This window comes from Gavialis gangeticus, unplaced genomic scaffold (assembly GCF_001723915.1).
Source record: "Gavialis gangeticus isolate Ggan-Ray unplaced genomic scaffold, GavGan_comp1, whole genome shotgun sequence".
In the NCBI taxonomy this organism is placed as follows: domain Eukaryota; kingdom Metazoa; phylum Chordata; order Crocodylia; family Gavialidae; genus Gavialis; species Gavialis gangeticus.
In genome coordinates, this window is record NW_017729004.1 from 43700425 (window position 1) to 43726360 (window position 25936).

The 25936-nt window shown below is 42.9% G+C and overlaps 1 protein-coding gene and 1 long non-coding RNA gene across 2 annotated transcripts in view; both read left to right on the top strand.

Annotated features, from left to right (window-relative positions):
- LOC109291336 overlaps positions 1-16965 on the top strand; it is an 80885-nt gene extending 63920 nt beyond the window's left edge. The window contains exon 3 of the long non-coding RNA XR_002095817.1: positions 16873-16965. This is a non-coding gene — a long non-coding RNA (uncharacterized LOC109291336). The remainder of the gene's footprint in view (positions 1-16872) is intronic.
- NEBL (nebulette) overlaps positions 1-25936 on the top strand; it is a 647345-nt gene that overhangs the window by 350418 nt on the left and 270991 nt on the right. The window lies entirely within an intron of this gene.

The window sequence follows — 25936 nt, forward strand, 5'->3', positions numbered from 1 at the left end:
CCCCCCCCCCCAGCTGTGGGAGAGGCGGGTTAAAGGGAGAAGAATTGAGGGGCCTGATCTTTTTTTTCTTATTTTTGCGGAGTCTGCTTGCCTCTCCTGTGGCTGGGTGGCAAGCTACCAGTGCACTGAGCATCCCCTGAGCTGTGGGGGGGGCTCCAGTCCTTCCTCACACAGTGGTGGCACCCCCTGGGGCCACCGAGGCAGGCTGCTGGGGGTTGCCTCAGCTTGGAGGCAGCCCCTGCTGGATCCAAGTAGTCCAAAGCTGCTGGGGCTTCTAGTGTATCACGAACCATCTGCACCACCTTCCCACCACCTGGGACTACCTGGAAATGGGCTGGCTTGCCCCTGGGGCAGCACGGGGAAGCAGCAGGTGGGTGGCTGGGTGTGCCGGTGGCTAGGGAAGGCAGGAGGGGATGGTGCGTGGTGCGCTGGAAGCCCAGGTGGGCTTGGGGAAGCTTGTGCTTGGTGGGCTTCCAGCATGCCATGCACTGTCCTCGTTGCTTTCTCTGGCCTCCAGCACACCCAGGCACCCTCCTGCCGCTTCTCCAAACTGCCCCAGGGGCAAGCCAGCCAATTCCCAGACAGTCCTAGGGAGTGGGAAGGCAGTGGGGATAGTACACAGTGCGCTGGAAGCCCTGGTGGGGTTGGGCAAGAGTTGGATCTGGTGGGTGCTGCATCCAAGCTAAGGCCTGTTAGCAGCCCACCCAGGTGGCTCTAGGGGGCACCACTGCTGTGGAGGGAAGGACTGGAGCCCCTGCAGCTCAGGGGCTGCTCAGCCCACTGGTAGTTCACATGAGCAGGCTCCACCTGGGGGGAAAAAAAAAGGGGAGGGCCCTGATCCTTTTTTTGCTGGAGCCTTCCTGTGGCCAGAAGGAGAGCTGGCAGCTGACCCTGAGCTGCAGAGGGTCCTGGTCCTTCCATCTACAGTGGTGGTGCCTCCCAGGCCTGCCTGGGTGGGCTGCTAGCGGGTGGAAGGCTGTCCTGCTCAGAGGCAGCACCAAGCCCAATCTGACTGTTCCCCGAGCCTGAGCTGGGGCAGCGTCTGGCTCATGAGCAACCTGTCTGGGTGGCCCTGAGGGTGCTGGCGCTGTGGGGGGAAGGACCAGGCCCCCTGCAGCTCAGGGGACACACAGCCCCTTGCTGTAACAGTGAGGAAAGCCCCTAAATTGAAACAGTGGATTTTTAATAATCACAATTAAAAACACAGCATTTCGATTTAGGGGACTAAGCCTTCATCGTGTGTACAAGTGCCCAAAATTAAAATATGTTATAATAGGTGTTTGACTTTTACTATATTATTTTTTTTTCTGGTTCTAAGATGGTAACCTTCCCCTCCCAAAAGGAATACTTCCAGGGGCAAGTATTTTGGTGGCAAAAATCAGGAGTTAGGGCAGGATTTCTGGTCCCAAGATGGCGAACAGGGGCAGGGGCTACCCTTGCGGCCCTTGACAGCTCACCAAAACGCATTAAGCGGCCCTCCAGCTGAAATAATTGCCCACCTTTGAGCTACATGGACCTGTGGTCTGACATGCTGACAACTGACAATGTTCAGCGGTGGGCTGTTGTCCGCTCTATGGACCAGTCACTTTAGAGGGATGAGATGCATCTAGTTCTGCTAGACAGCAGAGACATCTTGAGCCTCAGGAATCCTGGGTTTGATTCCAGGCTTAGGAACTCCAGTGATGTAGGTTTTGTCTAGCCCTGTCCCCTTGTTTTTGTCTCTTCCTCCCCACCTCTCCATGCCTCTGCTTCCTCAGTTCTTGTTTTCACAAGACCCCTCTCCAGCTGCTCTTACCCAGTTTCCCATGCTACCCAACTTCTGTATTTGACTGTGTAATATGACTCTTTTTTTTTTTCTCTCTCCACCAACTTCTCAGTTCTTGCTGGACCCTTTTCTTGAAGTTCGTTCTCTCTCTCTCTCCTCCCTCCCCTGCTATTCAGTCCTCTGTGCTCCAGTCAGGTTCCTTCATGCTTCTCAGAATGGCTGGGTTCTAGGAGCTGCACATGTGAAACAGTTTTTTTGCATTTAGTTCTGCTGGTCTGTGCCACAGTGGCCCACAGCTGCTGGGAATATCACTTGCAGAACAAGTCTTGTTGTGTCCCTGCAAGCTCAAGATAGCACCATCCCTACAAAGCAACCAAATGTGCTTTCTCAGGTTATCATCATGGAGGGGCTGTGATCCCCCTCAGTCAGCCAGCATCTTCAGAGAAAGTAACTGGTATTGTAACAAGCCTCTGCTGAGCATGTTCAGACTCTGATTTTCATACACTTACAGTTAGACCCAAACTGAGGAGATTTTCATAGTGCTAGGAAAGGACACAAAGATTACAACATCCCAGGCCAAACTTCAAGTTCCCTAGACCAAATCACAGAGGAGCTACTGCTTCTTAATAAAACAGTTGTAATATATTTTTAAATGTCATCAAAAATACTATATTTCCCTGTCCACATTCTTGAAAACAGTCAAAATGTTTTAGCTAAAACTAAGCCTCCCCCCACCAAAAAAACCCAACAAAAACCAAAAAACAAAAAAACCCCCAAAACAAAAACAAAGAAACCTAGCCTGAGGCAGATACCCAGGATGGAAACACTCAACTTTATCAGTTCAAGCTGGGCAGCATCCTACGCAACTGAAAATGTGGTTATTATAATGGAAGTGTTAGGTAACCTTAGCTATCGGCAGCATTTCCTGCACTCCGTTTCCTTTGTACCTTATTATCTTATTTTTAGAATGCTTAGCCTTTAATTGTAAAGGATAGAGCAAATATGTCAGCATATAATGTGCCTTAAAAGTTTGTTACTGAATTTCCCAAATTATACAGAATGCTTTTGAAAATCCCCTTACACAATGGGCTGCTGAAGCATGAGTCTAGACTGCAGTGGTTTGGGATGTACCATTTCAGAACAGCTATACTCTGGACTCAGTGCTGGCCCAGCTGTGAGTGGGTAACTGGTGAGTTGAGCAGTACAGTCAAAGAATGCCGGACATGATGCTTGCTACTGGCTATGTTACTCTGCCTGTGTGCCACTGGTATGCCTTAACCACACTAAATCAGTGAGCTGTGAGGCTTAGATTCATCTTTTTCATCTAAAGAGAAGCATCAAAGAGAAGTGGGACAGAAGGAAAACTTTGAGTTGTGGCTGTGAGTGGGTGGAAGTGGAATAGTATGCTGGTTCAGAGAAATACAGAGGCTTGTCTTCAAGAAAAGGGGAGAGGCCTGTATGGGAAGAACTGGAACACATTCAGCTCCTCTCTTTCATATGGGAAATATGCAGAAGTAGAAATCTTCCTGAGCAGAGAGCAGGCATTCCAGCCCCACCCTCCTGCTTTCCCCAGACCAAGGTCACCCCAATCTGGGCAGGAGAGCAGCTGGATCTGCAGTGATCAGAAGGAATCAATTTGCAGGGAAAGATTGCCCCCCTCCACCTTCTCCAGACTGGTGTCCTCCTGGCCTGGAAAAGGCACAAGAGAAGCTGCTGCTAGACTTCCCCCCTGTCATGTAGTTGCCAAATGTACAGGTGTTCATTCTAGCAGGAGAAACTCTCCTGCAGGAAAAAACTTTCAGATGTCAAAGTGGGAGACCTTTCTTGTGGGTGGCGCATTTTTCTCCGTGAGAAACTAAGTGAACTCCCACATGTTGCCAGTTTCTGTCAGGAGAGCAGCAATCCTCTTGGCAGAAACATGACTCTTATGTATGGCCTCAGGCTGATAAGGAGATGTGACAGTTGGAGGCAATAGTCAAGAGGCTGAGACTAAGGGTAAACATTTTTTTCTGAATTCTGTGGAAAACTGAATATGCTGCACCACTGTTTGTTGACATTGGGGAAAAAGATAATACTTGGATTTTAATAAAACAGAGCTTAAAACATGCCAGAAGAACATGTCTGAGTGCAGCCAAAAATCTTTCTGCAACTGGAGTGCATTAACCACATGAGTCCAATGGGCCCCTAGACCTGTGTGAACTTTTGATCTTTTTTGGTGTGTTGAGGAGTGCTATCTAGGGAGATGTGGCTAACCAGCTGCTTTTTTTATACATACTTACGAGTACATAGAGGTGGAGGAATAAAATATAAATTAGGAAAAATGAGAAAAGCCAATACTGAGGAAGGGAAAACTATCACTATAGTGGTATCCACATGCAATAGAGGTATTTAACCAAAAGAAAGAAAGGAGGATTCGTATCTGGGAGAGTAACATTTGAGGAAAAAAATATCAAATATATCCATACATACAAAACATAAATATTTTGGAAAGCTGTTTCAGACATAAAATTTACAGGTGACAACCACATTTAGAAGTAAGCAATCCACTTGGAGCGCCTGAGAGAATAAAACAACACAGGTTTAAATGAAAATATAAAAAAAAATTAGTATAACAGTAAAAAAATACAGATATTTGCATATAGACATTAAATAAATCTATAAACTCATAAAATAGGGAAGTAAAATTAAATATATGTATGGCTTGCAGAGTAATTTCAGTTTGCTGATAACTGTGATCTTTAGGTTTTGTAGATGCTGCTTTTTAAGTCCTGAAATATTTGTTTTCATGCTTATTTATTAACCGTGAAACTCCTCTCTCCTTGTTTTTTTCCTCTAAGATAAATCTTCATTTTCTTTTTTGTTTTATCACTGTGCCTTAACTTTCTTCTGGAGTAAAGTAACTATGTTTTCAAATTCAAAACTGGGACTTTGTGGCGACAATTTTTCAATTTTACCATGTGAAAGAGTCATTCAAAAGACAAAAGTACAAGTTAAATGTGTGTGCTGTGTTTGCCACTGCCAGCTACTGATTCAGCAGTGACACATGCATATTTCTCCAAGTAGAGAATTTTTCCAGTAACTTAGTATTCTGAATCGGTTTGTCATGAGAGACTGAACAGGAGTCATTATCATTCACTCAGAACAAAAGAACTTTAATAATGTCTACTCTTATGCAGCTCTCTTCATTACAAACACTCTTCATCATTGGGAACATTCATTCCACTAGACTTCTCATGATAAACAGAGAGCATATCCTTCCTTAGGGTAGCAGTATGCCTTGAACGAGCATTTTGTAGTTGTTTATTTAAATAAAAGGCAAAAAGATATTTTGGATTTACTAAATTAAAGACTGGGACATTTAGATGTCCTGCAATAAGTCTGAGGGAAACTGGGACATCATATGGAAAACATGAATGTCAAGTTAAAGCTGGGACGTCTGGTCATCTGGGACAGCTTAGTACTATGGTGACCTCTTTAAGGGGCAAAGGGCAGCATTGCCAATTTAGATGTTGGCCTGTCCACGCTGCATTGCCAATTTAAGTGGTATTCAAAGGACTAGGAATGATATTCTGATTGTACACTGGCTTCCACCATCTTTCTGAGCATGATTCAAATGGCTGGTTTTGAGTTATAAGGTCCTAGTGGTCTGGGCCCTACATACCTAAGGGACCATCTTCTCCCATACACTCCACTGTGATCTGTAAGGTCAGATGGCAACCTCCTGCAGGTATCATCAATATGTCAAGTCTGCTTGGCAAATACACATGGGAGGTTGTTCTAAGCAGTTGCTCTGAGGCCCACCAGAGCCTGAGTGTGGACGTCTTTTGGGACCACTGTAAGACCTTCTTATTTGGGCAAGTGTTTAGCAAACACCTACACAGATATTGTTGAGGATTTTTTTTGTTTTATGGTGATATTGTACTTCCCTTGTAGGATGTTTTGGTCTGCTGTTTTATAAGTTATTAGCAAGTTGCCCATCAAGAATGATGGGGGAGGATGGGGACAGAGCACTGGTGCCCACCACCCTGCGTCACTGCTGCTCCGCATCCATTCATGCGCCACACCCCTCCCACTCTGCACCTGGCCCCCCTACCCTACCCTACCCCCCGCTGCTGCTCCACTTCCAGCCCCATGCCACCCCTCCTCCCTACCCCTTTCTCCATCTGTCTGGCCTGCTCCACTGGAGCCGTGCCTGGGCTGTCAGTCTGAACAGGCATTCTTGATACAGCACTGGTTGGAGGCACGCCCTGCCAGGAGCCATGCCCCACAAGTGTTATAGACAGACAAACACAAAGATAGATGGACTAAGCCCTGTATATAGAGATTCTGTCCCCTTATTGTAAGTTGCCCTGGGTCTTTGTTGGGAAGGGCAGCATATAAATTGGATCGTTAATTAATTAAATAAATAAAGATCACCAGAACATCAGCCTCTAGATGCAATGGCCTAATGAAAAGGATTTCTTATTATAAGTTCCCTGAGCTATTTAGTTTACCTAATTTCTGATCCACTTTCTAGATTCATAAGTAGCATAATTGCATGATGAGCAATGACCAAGAAAAGCTTTCTGTTTGGATTTCAGTCACTACAAATAATGTAACCTTTCAGCTTACAACTGAATGAACACAATGTTCAGTTCTGAATGATTTTATTCTAGGAGTGAGAAACTTCAGAGTAGACTTTTTAGACCAGTTAGTGTATTCACTGGCTTTAGTAGAACATGTTTAAGAGTATAATTAAGAGTGTAACAGGTTTTTTGATAATGCTGTGTAGCTTGTGTACAAGGAAAGAAGAAAGCAGATGTAGTGTATGAAATAATGTTTAAAAAGTTAAACCTAGTTCAGTACAACGAATAAAATGATTATGGCAAAGAATTAAGTCCTTTAAAAACATTTATATATCCTCTCCCTATTACAATTTCTTTTCTTAGCCAATTTGATTATTTTAATTCTTAAAGGTCCTGAGTGTTTATATTGCTCTAATGTAAATTGAGTATAATATAAGACAGCTATAGAAATAAGAATTTTCTATTAAAATAAATGTTGGGTAATTTATTTGCATATTATTTTTACTCACTTTGTGCATCTTTTCTCAGGAGGTTCCTGTAGTTTACACAGATTCACAGAAGTTTAGGGCTGGAAGGGACCTCATGAGATCATCTGGTTCAGCCCCCCTGCTCTGGACAGGAAAGACTGCTGGGATTAAAAAACCCCATCAAGGTATGCATCCAGTTTCCTTTTGAAGATCTCCAGGGTAGGTGCCTGCACCAACCCCACTAGGTGTCTATTCCAGAATCTGGTCACACAAACTGTGAGGAAGTTTTTCCTTATAGTTAGCCTAGTTTTATAGATTACTTGATTGAGGCACAAGAAGGTCAAGTGATAGTGCCATATAGTGAAGCCAGTTGTCTTTTAGAACAACCTCCATAGTAAGAATACAAATCAGAATTCCCCAGACATATTACTTATTCACCCAGTTTTCTGACGAACATGCTTGGGAAAAGATTTACAGAAAGGACAGATATTCTGGAGTCGGGCAAGGTGGTCAGATTTCAGCATTTTGTAAACTTTGGCCAGCCTTTGTTTTCCCAGGTGCTTTCATTTGAGCTTCTGTACTTTCAAGTATATCTGAATTTTATGCACTCTTTGATGCACTGGTACAAGTTGTGGAGTTGGCAAATGGTTATCTGACCATACAATTTGCCAAATTTCATCTAAATCAAAATATTCAGTTTGATTCCACTGTTTCGTACCTGACTCTGCCTCTTTTGTTCTGTTTTAAGCAAAGAAGATAATATCTACAATGATTTGTTTAGCCATTTAATCCCTTTAGTGTACAGTTAGTTTAGAGAAATATAAGTATGGGCTTTCTTCATTTTTTCTGCCTTCTACTGGTTTCATATATTTAATCTGTTGAAGACTCAAAATAATGGTGTGCTAAGATAGCTACTGACAGAGAGCTCATTTCAAGCAGTCCCTTATTAGTAAGCTACTATTCAGTATGAGTAAGAGAGTGGCAGAACAGGGCTCTGAATCTGCTGGAAGGGTTACTGTTGTTTAACTGACATGACCTGCTTTCTCCCTTCACGTTCAATGGTGCTCAACTGTAATATAATGATACATAAGCCCCAAAGAATGAGATCTTCAATGTACAACACTTTTGTGGTGCTTAATGGTTTATAGCTATTTAAAACACCATAGTGCTATAAAGGTGGCAGAACCACCACAAAAAACCCTGTTTCAAACAGGAGCTTCTTTGAAGCACTACAAAAATTTGCGGCCTTATCAGCCTCCAGCATTCCAGAGTGCCCTGCTCTCCCTCCCCTCCTTCCAAGGATGGGTGCAGAGAGTGTCTGGCTCCCTGACAGCCTGTGGCCAACTGCAGCAGTGGCTGTGGGGCTTCTGTGCTTCATTGAACAGACAATTAGCAGCTGACTAGCTGTGTGGCATAGTGGGTATCTGCACAGCTCTTTGACAGAGTAGCCAGAGAACATGCAGTGCAAGGGAGTGAACAGAGAGTAGCAAGTCTCTTTATCTGCCCCACTTACCTGGTGGGCAGTGAGGAGGGGAGGGCCTTCCCTTGACAGTTGTTGCCCCTGGTGGTTGCTGCCAGTTGATCACTGATACCTTGCCCCCTTCTCTGAGATTGGAGAGGGCAGGCTGTCAGTGGTCAGTTTACTGACTCCCTGGGATTTGGGTGGGGGAGCAAAGGAGCAGCCCTCTATTGCTTCCTGTTGGGAGAGTGTGCCTTTGACATGAGTTTGCAGTGCTCCAGCCAGGGGACTGTGCACATGTTGGTCTTTGCAGTGGTTCAGAGTGTCTCAGTACTTTGTAGTACTACAAAAGTAATATGTTTCCAAGGCCTGACAGAGAGGAAAGAAAGTAAGAAAGAAAGAAAGAAAGAAAGAAAAAAGACTAAGGAGATGAGAGGGCACATATCACCCTGGTTGAAGGAACATAGCTTAATAGTTTTCTGGACATACATATTTTTTTGTGAAGAGCACGCAATATTTAACTCTTAAATGGTCCCATTGTGAAAGATTAGGATGAAATAATTTCCATAGTTGTGGTTTGATACTAATTCTCTAATAACTTTCACAGTATCAGGAACTCAAGCTTAGTACTGTGGCTAATGTCACAATGGATACAATGCAAAATAAATTTTTGTTTAATTATCTATCATAATACCCAGCATGTTTAAAACCACATCTTTTGCCTCCCAGCCAATCAGAAGTGAGCATCAGGGCTGCTGGGGCTCCTCCATCAATCAACGGTGTGGGGGAGGCACACATGGAAAAGAGCAGCATTAAAGGAGCTGCTGCGTAGCACACTTCTCCCATGCTTTATGTAGATCCTTATTGATAAGTAGAATGATTCTAATTGCCCCAGGAAACTGTTACACCTAACTGGAATCACCCTTGGGTATCTAAGTCCAAGCCTTAGGTCCTCAAAAATCTTTTTTTTCACACCATAGGCACCTAAGCTTTACAACTGTCCAAAGGTTTTGCCTGTACAGTTCCCTAAGAAATTAAAATTCTGTTACTGGGCCTGACCAGAACTGCTTCCATCTCAGGCACGAGCTGCTCAGTGCCTATCTCGTATTTAAATGTAGTTGGGAGCTTGAAACTATTAATTCCATGCTTTGAGCCCCCTGATGATTCCAGTCCAGTAGGCATGCCCTGAGCATAGATTCACAGATTGCAAGAGGCTGGAAAGGACCTCGGAAAATCGTTGGGTCCAGTCCCCCTGCACAAGGCAGGAAAGACGATTAGGGTCAGGTGACCCCAGCAAGGTGCCGTCTAGTCTCCTCTTGAAGATTTCTAGGGTAGGTGATTATATCACCTCTGGAGGGAGTTTATTCCATAGTCTGGATGCCCTAACTGTGAAGAAGTTTTTCTAGTGCTAAGCCTGAAACACTCTTCTAGGAGTCTGTGGCCATTACTCCTGGTTTTTGCCTAAGGGTGCCCTGGTGCACAGTTGTTTGCTAAGACCTTGATGTTCTCCCTTGATATAGTGGTAAGCTGCTACCAAGTCCCGTCTCAGCCTTCTCTTTTTTAGGCTGAAGAGACCCAAGTCCCTCAGTCTTCCTTGTATGGCTTGCCTTGCAAGTCTCTGATCATATGGGTGGTTCTTCTCCGGACTCTCTCAAGCTTTTCCACATCCTTGTTGAAGTGCGGTGCACAGAACTGGATGCAGTACTCCAGCTGCAGTCTCACCATTGCTGAGTAAAGCAGGAGAATCACTTCCTTGGTTTTGCATCGATTGATGCATGCCAGAGTATTGTTTGGCCTGCTTGGCTTCAGCATTGCACTGATAGCTCATGTTCATACTGTGGTCTATTATTAGCCCTAGCTCCCTTTCAGTCATAGTACTAGTCAATTTGGCACCACCAAGCCTGTAAGTATGTTGGGGATTGTTCGCCACAAGATAGAGCACTTTACATTTCTCAATGTTGAACTTCATCTGGTTCCGATCTGCCCAACTTGCCAGCCTGTCTAGGTCCTCCTGTATCTGCAGCCTGTTTTCAAACATGACCATGCTTCCTCATAACTTGGTGATGTCCACATACTTGGCCAGTGAGCTCTTCAGCCCCACATCCAAGTAATTGCTAAAGATGTTGAAAAGCACTGGACCAAGCATGGACCCCTGAGGGATACCACTGGTCACTTCTTGCCAGGACAACACAGATCCATTCATTAGAACTCTCTGGGTCCTATCCCACAGTAAGCTTCCTACCGGCCTAACTGTTGAGCAGTTAAGCGTGCAATCCTCAAATTTCTCCTTGAGAACATCATGGGATACCAAATCAAAGGCCTTTTGGAAGTCTAGGTATACAGTGTTGACCTCCTCTCTCATCCAGGTGGTGAGTAACATGGTCACAGAAGGAGATAAGATTGGTAAGACAAGACCTGCTTGTGATGAAGCCATGCTGGCTGTTGTTCAGAATCTTACCTTCTGTAAGCGTATCGCACATAGACTCCTTGATGATTTTTTCCAGGATTTTCCCTCGGATAGAAGTTAGTCTAATTGGCTTATAGTTGCCCGGGTCCTCTCTCCTCTCTTTCTTGAAGATGGGCACAACATTGGCCTTCTCCCAGTCTTTGGGGACCTCCCCCAAGCACCATGAGTTTTAGATGAGTTTCACTAGAGTTCCCACAATGATTTCAGCTAGCTTCTTGGATGAAGTTAATCTAATCGTACTGATTTATAAGTGTCTACCTTTTCTAACTGATCATGCACCAGCTCAACGTCAACAGTAGGAAGGCAGTCATTCCCACCATGCCCATTCTGAACCTGTTCTAGTATGATTTTCGCCTTGGTCCAGTAAAATCCCAAAGCAAAGTAGTCATTCTGGAGTTCAGTTTTCTCCTGAGTGTCAGTAACCAGTTATTATGAGTTGTAAAGCAACGGCCCCATGCTTCCATTTGTTTTTCTCCTGTTTCCTACATATCTAAAGAAGGACTTCTTTTTGTCCTTGATTTCTGTTGCTAGTTCAAATTCAGTTGCTGCCTTAGCCTTTCTAATCTACTCCCTACAAGTGCGGGCCATTGTTGTATAGTCTTCCTTGGGGACTGTCCCAAGCTTCCATTGTTTTTATGCCTCTTTCTTCTTTTTCAAGAGAACCATGATATCCCTATTAAGCCAAGAGGGCTTACCAGCCTTTCTGCTGCCTTTCCTCCGTATGGGAATGGACTTCTTTTGTGCTTTAAGGATTGTGTCCTTGAGGAATGACCACTCTTCATGCATTCCTTTCAACTTTGGTCCCTGCAGCACTTCCCCTACTGTTGCCCTGAGCCTGTTGAAATTTGCTTTTTGAAGTCCAAAACTTCAACCCTGCTAGCTGATTTGCCTGCCTTGTGACGGACAGTGAACATGGTTGCTGTTGCCCAGGCTACCCTCCATATTCAGGTTGTTTACCAGATCATCTCCCTTAGCCAGGACCAAGTCTAGGAGAGCATTACCTTTGGTTGGCCCTTCCTGAGTTGGGTAGAGTTTTTCCTGAGTCAGGTAGAGCTCTTCGATACAGGTCTTGAAGCAATGTGACCAATCAGACTTAGATGAATTTTCCTCCCAAGAGATATCTGTGGGTAACTGAAGTCACCCGTGATGACCATGTCTCGTGCACATGTGGCTTCTACCAGTTCTCAAGAGAACTCCAGATCGAGCTCCTCCCCCTGGTTTGGTGGTCTGTAGTATACGACTACAGTTAGGTCTCTCTCACCACGCCCCCCCTATAGTTTGACCCAGAGGGTTTTGAGCTGCTCTTTGGAGCTGATGTCAGGCTTCAAAGAGGTGTACTGCTCCCTCACAGAGAGAGCTACACCTCCACCTTTCTTCCCTGCTCAGTCTCTTCTGTGTAGGGTGTAGCCTTCTATGGCTATGTTCCAATCATGTGAGGAGTCCCATAATCCCTACTAGATCATAATGCCCACCGGAGAGTAGGAGGGCTAGCTCCTCCTGCTTGTTCCCCATGCTTCTGGAATTAGTGTACAAGCACCTGAGTCCTCCATTTGAGACCCTCAATTTTCTGTCATGCTGGGGGAGAACCATTCCATCCGTTCTTGCAAGAGTGGCTCTCTTAGTGTCCCCAACTTAAGAATCCTAAGCCTAAGAATCGTCTCTGCAATATCCCAGGTGCAAGTCCTAGGGAGCAGACTGCATGGGTTAAGGAGTCCAGATGGGAAATGGGTCCCTCGGTGCCCCGCAGGAGAGATTCCCCCCCCACCCCCTGTATCTCCTCTTGGGGGTGGCAGTTCGCTGACTACCCATCTCCTCCTTCAGTGTCTCTATCGGAGCCTCCTCATGCATGGTAAGGGGAACTATACCTGTTGTGCAGTGCTAAGGGAGGAGCAGCCTTAGCCTTGGATGTCCTGGAACCTGAGACGACTGTCTTCCAGGTAGCTCTGGGTGGGTGTTTTCGGGCAGCCTTCTTGTTGGCCACCTTCTCCTCTATCTTCTACTCTTCTGAAGAACGAAGAAGAGCCTGACTGTAGTAGTCATCAGTCTCCTGCTCATGGACCCTGAAGGCATGAAGTGTGCCTACCTGGGCCTGGAGCTCAGTCACCTGGGACTCCAGGGACATCACTGAGGAGCATACACCACAGGTGATGTTGCTCCCATTCCCTGTTGCTGACAGCCGTGCCAGGCAGCCCCCACAGCCCAGTCCCAGGGGCTCCATCTGGGTGGAGGCCGGAACCAAGGGTTCGGTCTGGGCGGAACATATCTAATACATGTCAGCAGTAGGCGAGTTCTACACAAAGGCAACTGCCACTTTCTTTTAAAAAACATGTCTGGGGAACAGGTGCTGGCTTGATGTATGATGCCCTCTTCATCCAGCAGTTTAGTGATGAGAGTGCTGATTGGGATGTAGGAAAACTGGATTTGTTCCTGTGGATTGAAACCTGTACGTCTCACTTCCCAAGAGAGTGCCCTAACTGATATCTGTTTGGCTAAAGAGAGGGAGCTAGAGAAAGTAAGAGTCTCTAGCTCAGTGATTGGGGCACCTGCTGGAGAGGGGGGCAGGGAAAGATTTGAGTTCTGGTTCCTTCCCTGAGGACTATTAATATATTTTATTTTAAAATGTCATTGAATAAATTGCATACACAGTCAGTAGCCAGAAGAAATAAGGGTTATTTCTAAATTAAAATTATTCTAAAATTACAATGGGTGTTACTCAAACCATAAATTCATTGAAATTGGACTTCATTCTTCCTCCCGTTACAAATTAAAATTTAACAAGTTGTTTGCTTCTAAGTGCTGGCTAGTTTTTACTTATTAGTTTTTATTGCTTTCCAGTTGTAGGAAGTCCCAGGATGTTTAAAAACATCCCTGTTGGCATCATGAATGGAGGACTATACAATGCTGGTTGTTGGAACAATACGCAGATATGAGTTTGGGGAAGTTAGACTAAAGTGACTTAAATATACAATATAGTGAATATTACACATGTGAAATAGTTCATATAAAGAGTTTTGCTTGTTTAAATGTTACAGCAAATGAAATGTGGAGGATGCAGAGTCACTCCTGTAGCTATAGGATGGTGTGTGTATGTATATATGTGTGCGTACACACACACACACACACACGGCTTATGAGGAGAGGCTGAGGTAACTTGGCTTATTTAGTCTAGAGAGGAGAAGTCTGAGGGGGGGATTTAATAGCAGCCTTCAACTACCTGAAGGCGGGATCAAAAGAGGACGGAGCTAGACTGTTCTCAGTGATGGCAGGTGACAGAACATGGGGAAATGGTCTCAAGTTGCAGTAAGGGAAGTGTAGGTTAGATATCAGGAAGAATTTTCTCACTAGGAGGGTAGTAAAACACTGGAACAGGTTATCCAAAGAGGTTGTGGAATCTCCATCCTTGAAGGTTTTTAAGACCTGGCTAGACAAAGCTTTGGCTGGGATGGTATGGTTGGGGCTGGTCCTGCTTTGAACAGGCGGTTGGACTAGATGACCTCCTGAGGTCCCTTCCAACCCTAATTTTCTATTATTATTGTGTGTGTGTGTATGTTTGTATGTATATATGCATGTGTGTGTGTGTGGGGGGGAGGATTTTGCATCCCCCTCAGTGTGCAGTTTTGTATTACACCTATTATTATTATCTACACTTTTTTTTATGAGACTGAGACCCTAAAGCTTTAAAATAAAGATGCCAAAATACATTTACCACAGACTTGAAGGCAAATATTCATACAGAGGCAGCCCTAGGCTTTAGAAAAAATTGTTACTGAAAGGTAGACTTAGGCTTCCATGATATCATCAGAAAGATAAAAATATCAAAGCTAGGCCTTGGGCACTAATAAAAAAAAGTCATTCTCTGATGACAGTTTTTATATCTGAAAAGAAAAATATTAAAAAAATTATTTGAATGGAAACCTTCCCAAATATTTCTGCTGTATATTTTTAACATCACTTATTCATTTAGTTCAGTATAACAACAAAAATTAACTTTAAAATGTGATTTAATTTTATTAAAAACAAGGAAAGAATTGTCATTTTCTCTGTCTGCCTTTGTGCCCCAGGCTTCAGAAAGATTGTTTGCATAGTTCCAGGCCACCTAACAGATACACAGCACCTTCTGCACATTGGATGTCATCATTTTGTAACTATTGCTAACAATGTTGCCATTGGCTCTCCTGCATACCATACCAGTCTCTTAGTGCTGTACTGCTTGCGCTTAGTATAGCGTGCTGAGTGAAGGACTGGCATTCTGATTTAGACAAATCTCTTCACTACTCTGCCTCTCAATTTTCCTGTCATTAAAACTGGATTAATGATGCATATGTACTTCCAGAGATACAGTGAGGGAAAATCCAATGCTCTGTATATCTAATCTTGTTTTAGTCTTCTTTACATTGTTTCAAGTGCTTAAAGTAGATGTAAAGCTATTTACTTCCAGTATGAAGGCCGGTGCTTCCCAAATCTCTAACCATAGCATTCTGTCAGGTTGATCCTATAGGCTGCTTGTACATGCCATGGGGTTTTAATTTGGTTTAGTTCTTGCTAAATTGATATGGTGAGTTTTTAAAAACACTGCTTCAATTTAGGGAGAGTTAAACCGAGCTAAACCCCCCTGGCCTGTACATGAGGACGGGGGCCTGGTCCTCACCTGCCTCCTTGGTGGGAGTGAGCTGCCGGTGGGCCAAGCGGTCCCTGAGCTGTGTGGGGATCCCCCAGGCAGCACCTACCTGCTGGCACCCAGCCTGGGCGGTCCAGGGGGGAGCCACAGAGGGAAGCACTGTCCCCCACTCCCACAGCTGCAGAGGGAAGTACCGGGCCCCTGCACAGCTCAGGCTGACAGGCTGTGGGGAGGAAAAAATAAAGGATAGGTCTCACTGCCTTTTCCCCCCGCTTCTTTGGAGCCTGCCTACATGGGCTGCCATTGGGTCCCACAGGTCCTGAGCTGTGTGGGGCCCGCCAAGCCCCGAGCACATCAACTTTCAGTGCTCTATCCGCTGTTGCACTTTGTTAGGTAACAAACTAGAACACCTCAGAGGTGTTTTATCTTGCTACATACCAAACTCACTTAAAGTGGAATACACCACCCAGCATGCAAACAGCAACACCATTTAAGTGGAACACACTTCCAAATGTGCAAACAGCGATGCCATTAAAGTGGTGCAAAAGGGGATTTAAGCCACTTTAAAGGACAATTTTGTTGTGTGTACAAAGGCCTATAGACTATAGAGCTGATTCAGAAGTCTCTGTTTTAGACTGTAGAAGTCAGAGCAACCTTATAGCTGCTCTGTTTTATTTTTGAGGACAGTCTAGTCCACAGCTGCCCCAGGATTGGGAGCGAAGTAGTAGGCAGTGGTTCTCAACCTTTTTAGACTCAAGACACCCTTCCAGAAATGCCAGCTCTTAGCTCTCATTTATTTTTAGGTACAGAAAAAGAGCAATTATTCTGTTTCAGAGAACTCAGAAAGACTACAAGAACTCAGTGTTTTTGACATTATGAATTCCTGTTTGATATTTCTGGGTTTATCTTGTGAATCATGTGTAGATGTTTGCACATCTAATGGTATTAATATTGCGAGGCACTCTGTGGCACCATTAAAAGGATCTTGTGGTACCCCGGGGTGTTGGAGCACCCTGGTTGAGAATCACTATAATAGGATATATATACATGGCATAGCTGGCATGCTGGGGGAGAGGCGGAAAGGAAAGAAATGCTCTTAAGTCTTTCCTGCCACCTATGGTTGCTTGCACATGCCAAGCCCAGAAACACAGTGGTGTAGCTGCTCTGGGGAGCAACAGTAGCAAATGTTCCTGAGATTTCTGTCTTTAGTGTGCTTGAGAGCAGCTGCAGTTTGCTCCATTTCTGTTTGCCATATGTAAGCAGAAGCAGGTAAGCAGGCTGGGCTCAAGAGCAACTCTCCACAAAGAGTGGTGATGCTTCATAGGTATAACCAGAGTGGCTACATCTACCCATGTTTCCCTGTAACTGAATATGTGGCCCAGTATTTGTAATGTTCTTTCACATCGTACTACAGCAGGAACTATATGAGTGTAAACTGTTGTTATTTTTATTTAACATTATTACAATAAGAGATGTTTTTGGGTGATGTATGATGCAGAGTACTTCATCTATTGCTTTATTCTTACCTCAGCAAGTTCTTGACAGTTAATTGAACCTGGTATAAATGCTAGTATCCTATGGTGTGGAGAGCTGTACTTTGGCATTAATTTTAGGTGAGTGGAATGTGTTTTGTTTTGTTTTTTTATTTTTTGGAGCATTAGGAACCTATGCTTTATGAAAATTACTACAGTTTTCTTTCCTTGAGTACAATGCAAGAAGGGCTTTTAAATCTGAATGCTACAGTGTTGTTTTGAGGAATAAGTGCTCTCTTTAGTCCTGGTAGTCCAGTTAATGACTAGTCCAATATCATTGAATTCCGTGGGAATTACTTGTATACTACAAGAGGATAAGGTAATCAGTCCCAGGAATATTTGTAAACCAGTAAGAATTTATGATTGTCAGGTTGAGATCCAGTGTTGTTTTGCAAATGAAATAATTAAAAGACTAAAAAGTATTATTTGGGGTGCACTAATTGAAAAAATTATGTAATTGATCCAGTAGAGTAGTTTTGTATAATTCTTTTATCTTTTAAGTAATACAGCAAAATTAAACCAATTTCAAACTAAATAATTCTTTTTTATAATTTTATCACTGTACATTATTTTAAAGTTAGTTTAGTTCAACTATATTCGGACTGGATGATCTGCCCAGGTCCCTTCCGACCCTAGAAACTATGAAACTATGAAACTTCCAAATGCATTACCATGTTTAATCTGTTTTCTGCTATTTTCAGTTGGTAAGCATGTAGATCTTTGGTTTCAATTTGTTTCTTTAGACAATGCTAAGAGCATGCCTGCTGTGTTACAGAGTTGCTCTAGGAAGTGCCTTACTAAAGTACAGAAAATCCATTCTGTGTGTGCTAATCCCCCAGAGGATGTAATGTAGCTGCCGTTAGTGCATCTCTGGTCAAACACTGAAAACCCTGGGCATGCTTATTGACTGCCTTCAATGCAAGCCAAACTATATCCTTTTGGGATGTAGCATCTGTGGGTGGGTTGTGCCATGCTTCACTGCAGCATTCTCTAGTATGAGTCCCTTGACCTATGTGTTTGAAGTATGCAGAAGATATATCTATAGTAAAGCATTTATGTTAAAAAGTTCAATTGAATAGTAAACAGTGATTAAAATAAAATGAAGTTTTCTTACGACTTGATTTAAAAAGCTGTGTGCAAAAGAAATGGTTTAGGAAACAAAAGCAATACTTCAAGAATCGCTAGTTCACAATCATTTTTTCTAAATCAAATATCCCATTAAATCCCTTAAAATATTAAGTGATTTTTTTTCAGCATATAGGGATATATTATAGGGACATGTGCTGCAGGTTGGCTGCCTGTGTTTTGACAGATATGAGGAAAGATGTTTGTCCCTATGTCATAATAGTCATGGTAACTGTTAAGTAGAGTGGATGGAAGAATCTACCCTTCCTTTACCTAATTATTACTATTATATTTTGGTGCATTTTCTTCAGTGTTATAGATCAGCACTAAAGAATTCATGAGTTGTTCTTCAGAATTAAAACCACAAGCTAAATTATAGCCTTATGTGGTCCAGAGAGGCCTTGGTATGAAGCTTTGTTATATTAAGGACATTTTCAATATACGGTTATTACAGTTTTATTTCTAACTGTACTGGAGCCTATTATAGATAGTTCCTTTTAAATATTTACTACAATAAATTACACTGTTTTGATGCAGAGTGTAGCTTTATGGAAAGGGTGGTGTTGTACTTAATCTGATTCAGAAAACCCTTTTAGATATTATAAATTATTTCTGTATGCACATTAAATAGCTTATGTAACTGGTCTTCAGCAGCATTACTAAATAATACAACATTATTAGGCTATGATTGTCTTAACTTGTTATCCATAGAGCAAGAAGCTAAGTGGGCAGTCTGACTGTTAACCTCTATGGCTAGGTACAGATGTTTGGGGAGGTTAGATTGCCTTAAAAATGGCCACCCAATCTAATTTGATTTACCCATATGCAGACATTACACTTGGATTGACCTAACTTGGGATCTAAATGCAAACATTACAGAAGTTCAGAAAGTTTAGATTGGTCTAAAAATGGCCAACCTGATTGAAGTTAACTGTATCTCCAAGGCTGGGTTAGGCAAGGCTAATCTAACTGAACTTCTGTGCAGTTCCAAGTGCTGCCCCAGGGCTGGGAAAACCCAGCCACTGGCCCTGGCTTTGGGGTTCTACTTTTCCTACCCACCCCAATCCCAGCACTGGGCTATTTTTAGTCTCCTGACTTCTCATCCCACTGCTAGGGGGATAACCCCCCTGTTCCTGTGGACCAGCCAATCCCCCTAGAGATCACCAATTCCCTCCCTGACTCCCATCCTGCCAGCTGCTCTTAGTGCCGGAAGCCAACTGAAGTAACTGAGGGTGGGGAGAGAGGCTCATGGGATTTGAGGGGTAGGTTTTCTGGAGGGGGTGTTTTTCTGACAATGGGGGGAGTCAGGGTCTAAAAATAGCCCCTGGTCCCAGTGGGGAGAGAGGAACCCCCCCTCCCCCAACTAGGCCCTGCCAGCTCCCCTGTCCCCACCAAATCCTCTTGGACCCCACCAACCATCCCTTTCCCATGGACCCTGCTTGGCCTCCCAATCTTTCTAAGCCCACAGACTCTACTTACCCCCTGATCCTGCAAAACCCTCCTGGTCTCCATGAATAACTCTTCCCCACTTGCCCCCCGCCCCCCAACCCATTCCCAGTCCTTCTAACTCCCTTCCAGGTTCCACTTCCCCCTGATCCCTCTCAGATCCTGCTTGCTTCCTTCAGTTCCTCCTATGGACTTTGCTGGCCCCCCGATCCTCCCAATCTCCACCTCATTGGTTCCCCACCCCCCTCCTAACTTGTCTTAGATCAGCTCACCATTTTTAACTTGATCTGACCTCCCCCTAACTGGCTCAATAGTTACAAGCAAAGGGCAATAATTAACAGGTCCATGTCAGAATGGCGGGAGGTTTTGACTGGAGTCCCATAAAGGTCTGTCCTCAACCCAGTGATGTTCAATATGTTTATTAATGATTTAGATGTTGGCATAAGAAGCTTCTTGAGCAAGTCTGAACATGAACCAAAACTGGGAATGATTGTGGACATGTTTGAGGATGTGAGAGCAATTCAGAAGGATCTTGATGGATTGTAAAGTTCGGCTGGAGCTACCAGGATGAAGTTCAATTCAGGCAAATGCTATACAAATACAAAATGGGGGACACCTGGCTGGATGGAAGCTCTATGGAAAAGGACTTAGGAGTCTTGGTAGACCACAGACTCAAAATGAGTCTGCTGTGTAATGCAGCCACATGAAAAGCAAATGTGGTTTTGAACTGCATCAATAAAAGCATTAGGTGAAAGACACAGGAGGTGGTAGTGCCTCTACTCAGCACTAGTTAGGCCTCATCTGGAGTACTGTGTGTAGTTCTGGGCTACACATTTGAAAAAAAAATGTGTAAGCAAAGATGAACAAAGAAATATATCCTTTGGAAAGCATGCCATATGAGGAGAGGCTGAAGGAGATAGGCATGTTCAGCTTGTGGAAGAGGTACTTAAGAGGGGACACAATAGCAGTCTTCAGATACTTGAAGGGCTGCCATAAAGAAGAGTAAAGGCACCTTTTCTTTTTTCTGCAGAGAGGAGGATGTGGACAAATGGCTTAAAGTTGCATCAAAGTAAATTTAGATTGGATATCTGGAAAAAACCAAACATTCTTCACTGTTAGAGTTCTGAGGCAGTGGAATAGATGCCCTAGAGAAGCTGTAGACTCTCTTGAACTGGAGGTGTTCAAGAAGAGGTTGGACAGCCACTGGTTGGGGATCTAGGTGCACCATGGGTATTTCCACCATGGGTCTTTCCCATGCTTCTGGGCTTTACTGGTTGCCCCCCCACCACTCCTTTTTTTCTGCTGTGTGTATCAGGGTGTTTTTAAGCCTCCCAAGCAGCATTGGGTGTTGGTTACAGCTACGGCTGGGCACTTTAACTGGAGTGTGCTGATTTTTTTGGCTAGAAGCAAAGCTGGAAGTTTCTGGCTAGGGGGTCTAGCCCCTCCAAGACAATTTATTACATTTGGATTTTTTTGCTGTAAAAGCCAGATAAATTTCTGTCTGTTGGAGAAGTGTATCAATTTCTGCAAGTACAATAATAAATAGGTTCTACTTATGTTGTTATATAAAGAACATTCTAATACATAGTGGATAGTATTTTCCACAACTCCCAGACAGACTGGGCAACATCTTTTAGCTCTTGGGATGAAAAATTGACATCTAGCCAGAACAGCTGTGGGCATCTGTTTGGTCCTGAGTTTAGTCAAAGAGGATCACCATTTATTATTGAGATCCAACTGTAGATACCTTTCTCCCCCCAAATCTTATGTCCAAAGAGTATATAAAGGGGAAATGCAAGTAGCCTGAACCACTGCAAAATCATTCTGCCTGGCAATATCTTGTATCCTTTGGAAAACCCACAACTTTTCCATGGGGGAGAAAGATCTTTCATTATCTCTGAGACAGTATCCCATCCCAGAAAGTGTAAAAGTGCGGGAAAGAAAAGATAACCAGTGTGATTGGAGAGGAGGGGGATTATTAATATCTTCTATATAGCATAATTTAAGCAGATGAGCTGGTAAAAGGGGCAGGATTTTAAACCATAATCCTGCCATGCTAATAATAATATTAGTTAAAACAGAATCCATTCCCATCTCTAATCTCAGAAAAGATGAAGGAGTTGAGGGAGGAAGAGGCAGAAGAGCCCTAAGAAACTTGTTCTGAGGTATGTCTGCATCATTACTAGCAGCATAACCCCATACTTCAGCGCCATATAAGATCTAAGAGGTAACTTTGGCTTTGTATGCTGATATAGGAACTTGGACTGATTGCCCTGATGTGGTTTCATAAAATTACTTTATAGCCACAGCCAATTGGGCTGCCTTAATTTTAACTAACTGAATATGATGTTTCCATGATGGAGAAGCTGTGAATAAGACACCCAAATATCTATAGGTTTTGGCAACTTAGTTTGGTTCCCTCCATATTTCATGGATATTTCATCACACGGCTCCCCAATACATTATTTTGGATTTATCATAATTTATCTTTAAGTTATTTTGTCCACAAAGATGCTCAAAAGTTGTAATTACTCTCTGTAATCCCATAAGAATTCTTGACAGTATATCAGTGTCATCTGCATACATTAAAATAGGAATCGGGGTTGCTAATAATTTTGGGGGATAAAAATGATCATCCTGCATATTTCCAATATTATTCATGTAAAGATTAAATAAAAAGGGGCCAAAATACATCCTTGTCTAACCCCTTTTTGTATGTGAATTTGTTGTGTAAGTTCACCCTTCAAGCCCCACCTAACTTGGGCCCATGTATCTTTATAATATTTTATCAACAAATGCAAAAGAGAAGGGTCAGTCCCATAAATTATCAATTTGTCCCAAAGTTTACTTCTATCTATACTGTCAAAGGCTCTTGACAAATCTACAAATTCAATATACAGTGCTGATTTGTGCATTTGCATATACTTGTCTCAAAAATTGCAGAATAAATATGTTATCAGTAGTGGAATATACGTCCCTAAATCCAATCCTGTGTTTATGTAATATGTTTTCCCCTTTTACCTATGGTATGAGATGTTATAACAAATGGCATTCCAAAATTTTAGCTGAAACATCTATTAAACTTATAGGGTGATAAGATTCTGGCTTATCTTTCAAAACTTTCTTGCAAATTGGTACAATAAAACTCCCTTTCCAGCAATCTGGAATTTGGCCCAACTCAGTTATAGACTTATACCATTTTTCCAAGATTGGAGTCCACCATTTGATGTTATCCACCGGTATTCTGTTTGGGCCTGGAGCTTTACTCTTCTGTTGTGCTTTGAGGAGATATGCTATTTGATCCTTTGCTACCCAATACTTAATTGTTTCAGTGGCGGGGGTGGGGGGTTATTACCCCCAAGATTACTATTTATTTGTTCCATAGAACAAGTAAACTGATTGGAAACAATATTTTACTCAACTATCTGCGGTTATATTATTTTCAGCATTATAATTAAAAGTAGCTGTTCCCTCTGATACAAGTAGCCAGAAGGTTTTACTATTTTAGCAATGATTGCTGACCTCAGTTTATCCCATTGCTAGTTATGATATTCTTTTTTCTTATTCTGGAGAAGCAGTTTATATGTTTTCCATAATGTTTGACTCTCACTCCAAAAAGTTGTTCCAGTGTACCCACTTTTCCTTAATTCTCAGGCTTTCCTATTTAATGGTCTTTTCTGTTTTACACATTCTTTATCAAACCAGGAAGTGCCTCATTCTTTAAATGTCTGTAAAGGATGGGAGGTTGGAGGTACTGAGGGGAGTGGATGGTGAAGATCTTTAATTTGCTGGCAGTGCTTTAAAATCTCCTCTGGTATTTGAATGACTATTACCGAACTTCTTAAGGCACTTAAATCATCTGCATGGAGTTTATCAGTCATCTTTTTAGGTAGGTGTCCCATTTCAATGTTTTGTTAACAGATATAGGTGCACTTCTATTGTTATTAAGGACTGGAAGGGTATCAGGCTCTTTTTTAAGGTTGAGGACTAAGGGGAGATGATTGCTTTCTAAATGAAATGGTATCTCAAAATCAATACTATCCTCCCACATAAAGGACTCAATCAACATATAATCGATGGTGCTTGATACTTTAACAGAGGTATAGGGTAAGTTCTTTGAAGTAAAAAGAGGGTATGATTCATTAATTGATCTTAAGGGAAGAAATTTTACCCTGCGGTCATATTAGTACAGACTGTGGGGGTTTGTCTTCCTCTGTAGTGGGGGGACCTCTTTGCTTATATAGACAACATTTTATAGAAGCAGGACATTGGCTGCTGTGGTTCCCCTACTTTACCTGTGGCAGGTTAGGGTGTTAGGTCAGTGTAGTGTCAGGGTTGGCAGTAGTTTTACGTAGTTTAGATTAAGGTTGGATGGGATCGTTTTGATAGGGATGATTCTGCCTCAGGCAGGGGTTTGGTCTAGATGATTGCTGGAGGCCCTTTCCAGCCTTACTTCTGGATGACTCTATGACTATGACTCGCTGAATGTCTGTACATACGCTATGTGGCCTTTAATCCCTTCTTAGCAGAGAGAGCTTTTTTCTGAACACAAAATGTTTATCTGCAATTTTGAGTTTTAAAATCTTGTAACTGGCACAATTTATTGCTTAGAAAAAGCTTTTTTTTCAAATGAAAGGTTTATTTACAGATGAGGAGTATCAAGTTTTAAGGATATTTAAAAATGATTAGTCTGTTTTCAAACCAATGCAGTTTAGTCTCAGTTTCCCGTAAGGTGAAAGATATTTAGAATCCTACATTTACTATGATTCCTTTAACATCCATAAGTAATGATTTGCCTGTGCTTATTCACACTTTTCTTCATCAATGAATCATAAGCCTAATACATCTTTTCATCATCAGACAGAAGTCTCAAATTACACTTCTACCAGACTAAGGATCCTTATGAAGTTTCCATTAACACTGTCTTTGATTTTACCTTTTCTATTTTAGGAAATCATCTGGAGACTAATCAGCATGATATTATTGTCTATTTACTAAGAGGATAGCACTGAATTTAAATTACTCTTAGTAATGATGGTTTCTTTTTGGGGTGGAAATAACTGTATATATTATCTCATCATATAGGTTAATTTATTTGAATAAAGTTATTACAGGAAATGACCCCAAAGGAATCTGACAAGAAAGAAAATTCCAAGATCTTAGTGAATTACACAGAAACTCCAAAAGTGAAATGAAAACCTACCTGTAGATAGAGTTTCTGTTAATTCCGTCTGGAAATAAACTTGGGTAGGAGCTCAGGCACTTGGCTTACATTCTGCTTTTTGTGTCGGTGAATTTTATTGTTTTGCTCTAGTTTGTATACGTTTTAAGTAAAATATTACAATACTCAAAATACAATCAAGAAAAGCATCCCCAAGAAAGTTCAAGTGGAAGAAACTATGTATGGCTTTGGCTTGTGGAGAAAAAAAAAAGTTGTGAAATGAACGAAGGTTACAGTCTGGTGGATCTAATTATAACTAAAACCAAATTTACAAGGAAGGGCTAATTTTCCTTTTCCGCTCCATTAGCTTGCATCAGTTCAGGCAATTGGATTTTAAATAGCAGTGCCACAAGAAAAACTCATGAAAGGAATATGTGCCTGTAGTGGGTTGCCGATTGCTCAGTGCACAGTCTTTAAAAGCTCAGCACAGTCTTTATTTCCTAGGTATGCTTGCCTCACGAGAAACACCAGTAACATAAATCAGTAACTAATAAACAAGCATAAACAAAGTCCATAAGAAGTTAACTCCCAGCCTGGGGCCTTTTCCCAGACCCCAAGAGGAGGGTGACTCTGGTTTTATGCTACTTCCTCAGCATCACAGTCTTTCCCCTCTCTCTCTGGCATGAGTTCCTTGGTTCACTAGGGCTCTTTCCCAGATCCTAAGGCTAGGGACAGACATTACACATAAACGGGTTTAAGTGATCAGAAACTAGTTTTAACCTGTAACAGAACAGATGTTCAGTGTACACAAACCAGTTTGAAAATGGCTGAAACCGGTTTGAGATAAACCTGGTTGAATGTAGTATCAGACTTAACTGATTTGGAACAACTGGTTTTTGCAATGTCTGTCCCAGACCCCTTGCTGGTTTAAGTTAAATCAGAGTTCCCCAGCATCCTGGCATGCTCTCTGGGCTGGGCAGGGCTCTCTGCTCCACAGCAGGGCTGCCCCTCACTAACCCCCGCCGCTCCCTGGCTGGAGCTTGGCATACACTTGCAGCCACAGCAGGGGCTGCTGGCTTCCCCGTGCTCCTATCTTCTCCGCCTCCCCACCCCCCCAACTGCTTAAGCAGCGATCCCTTCCTCCTGTCTGCCATAGCATGGACTGTAGCCAGCATGTGGTATGCTAGCTAATGCCAAGAGTGTCTGTGTGTATGCGTCTCTCCAGTTTCACTGGGATAGGCAACAGAACAGTGACCACTTAGGGCTTTTCATAGCTTCTAGGGTTGGAAGCGACCTGAGTAGATCATCTAGTCCGACCCCCTGCCATAGCA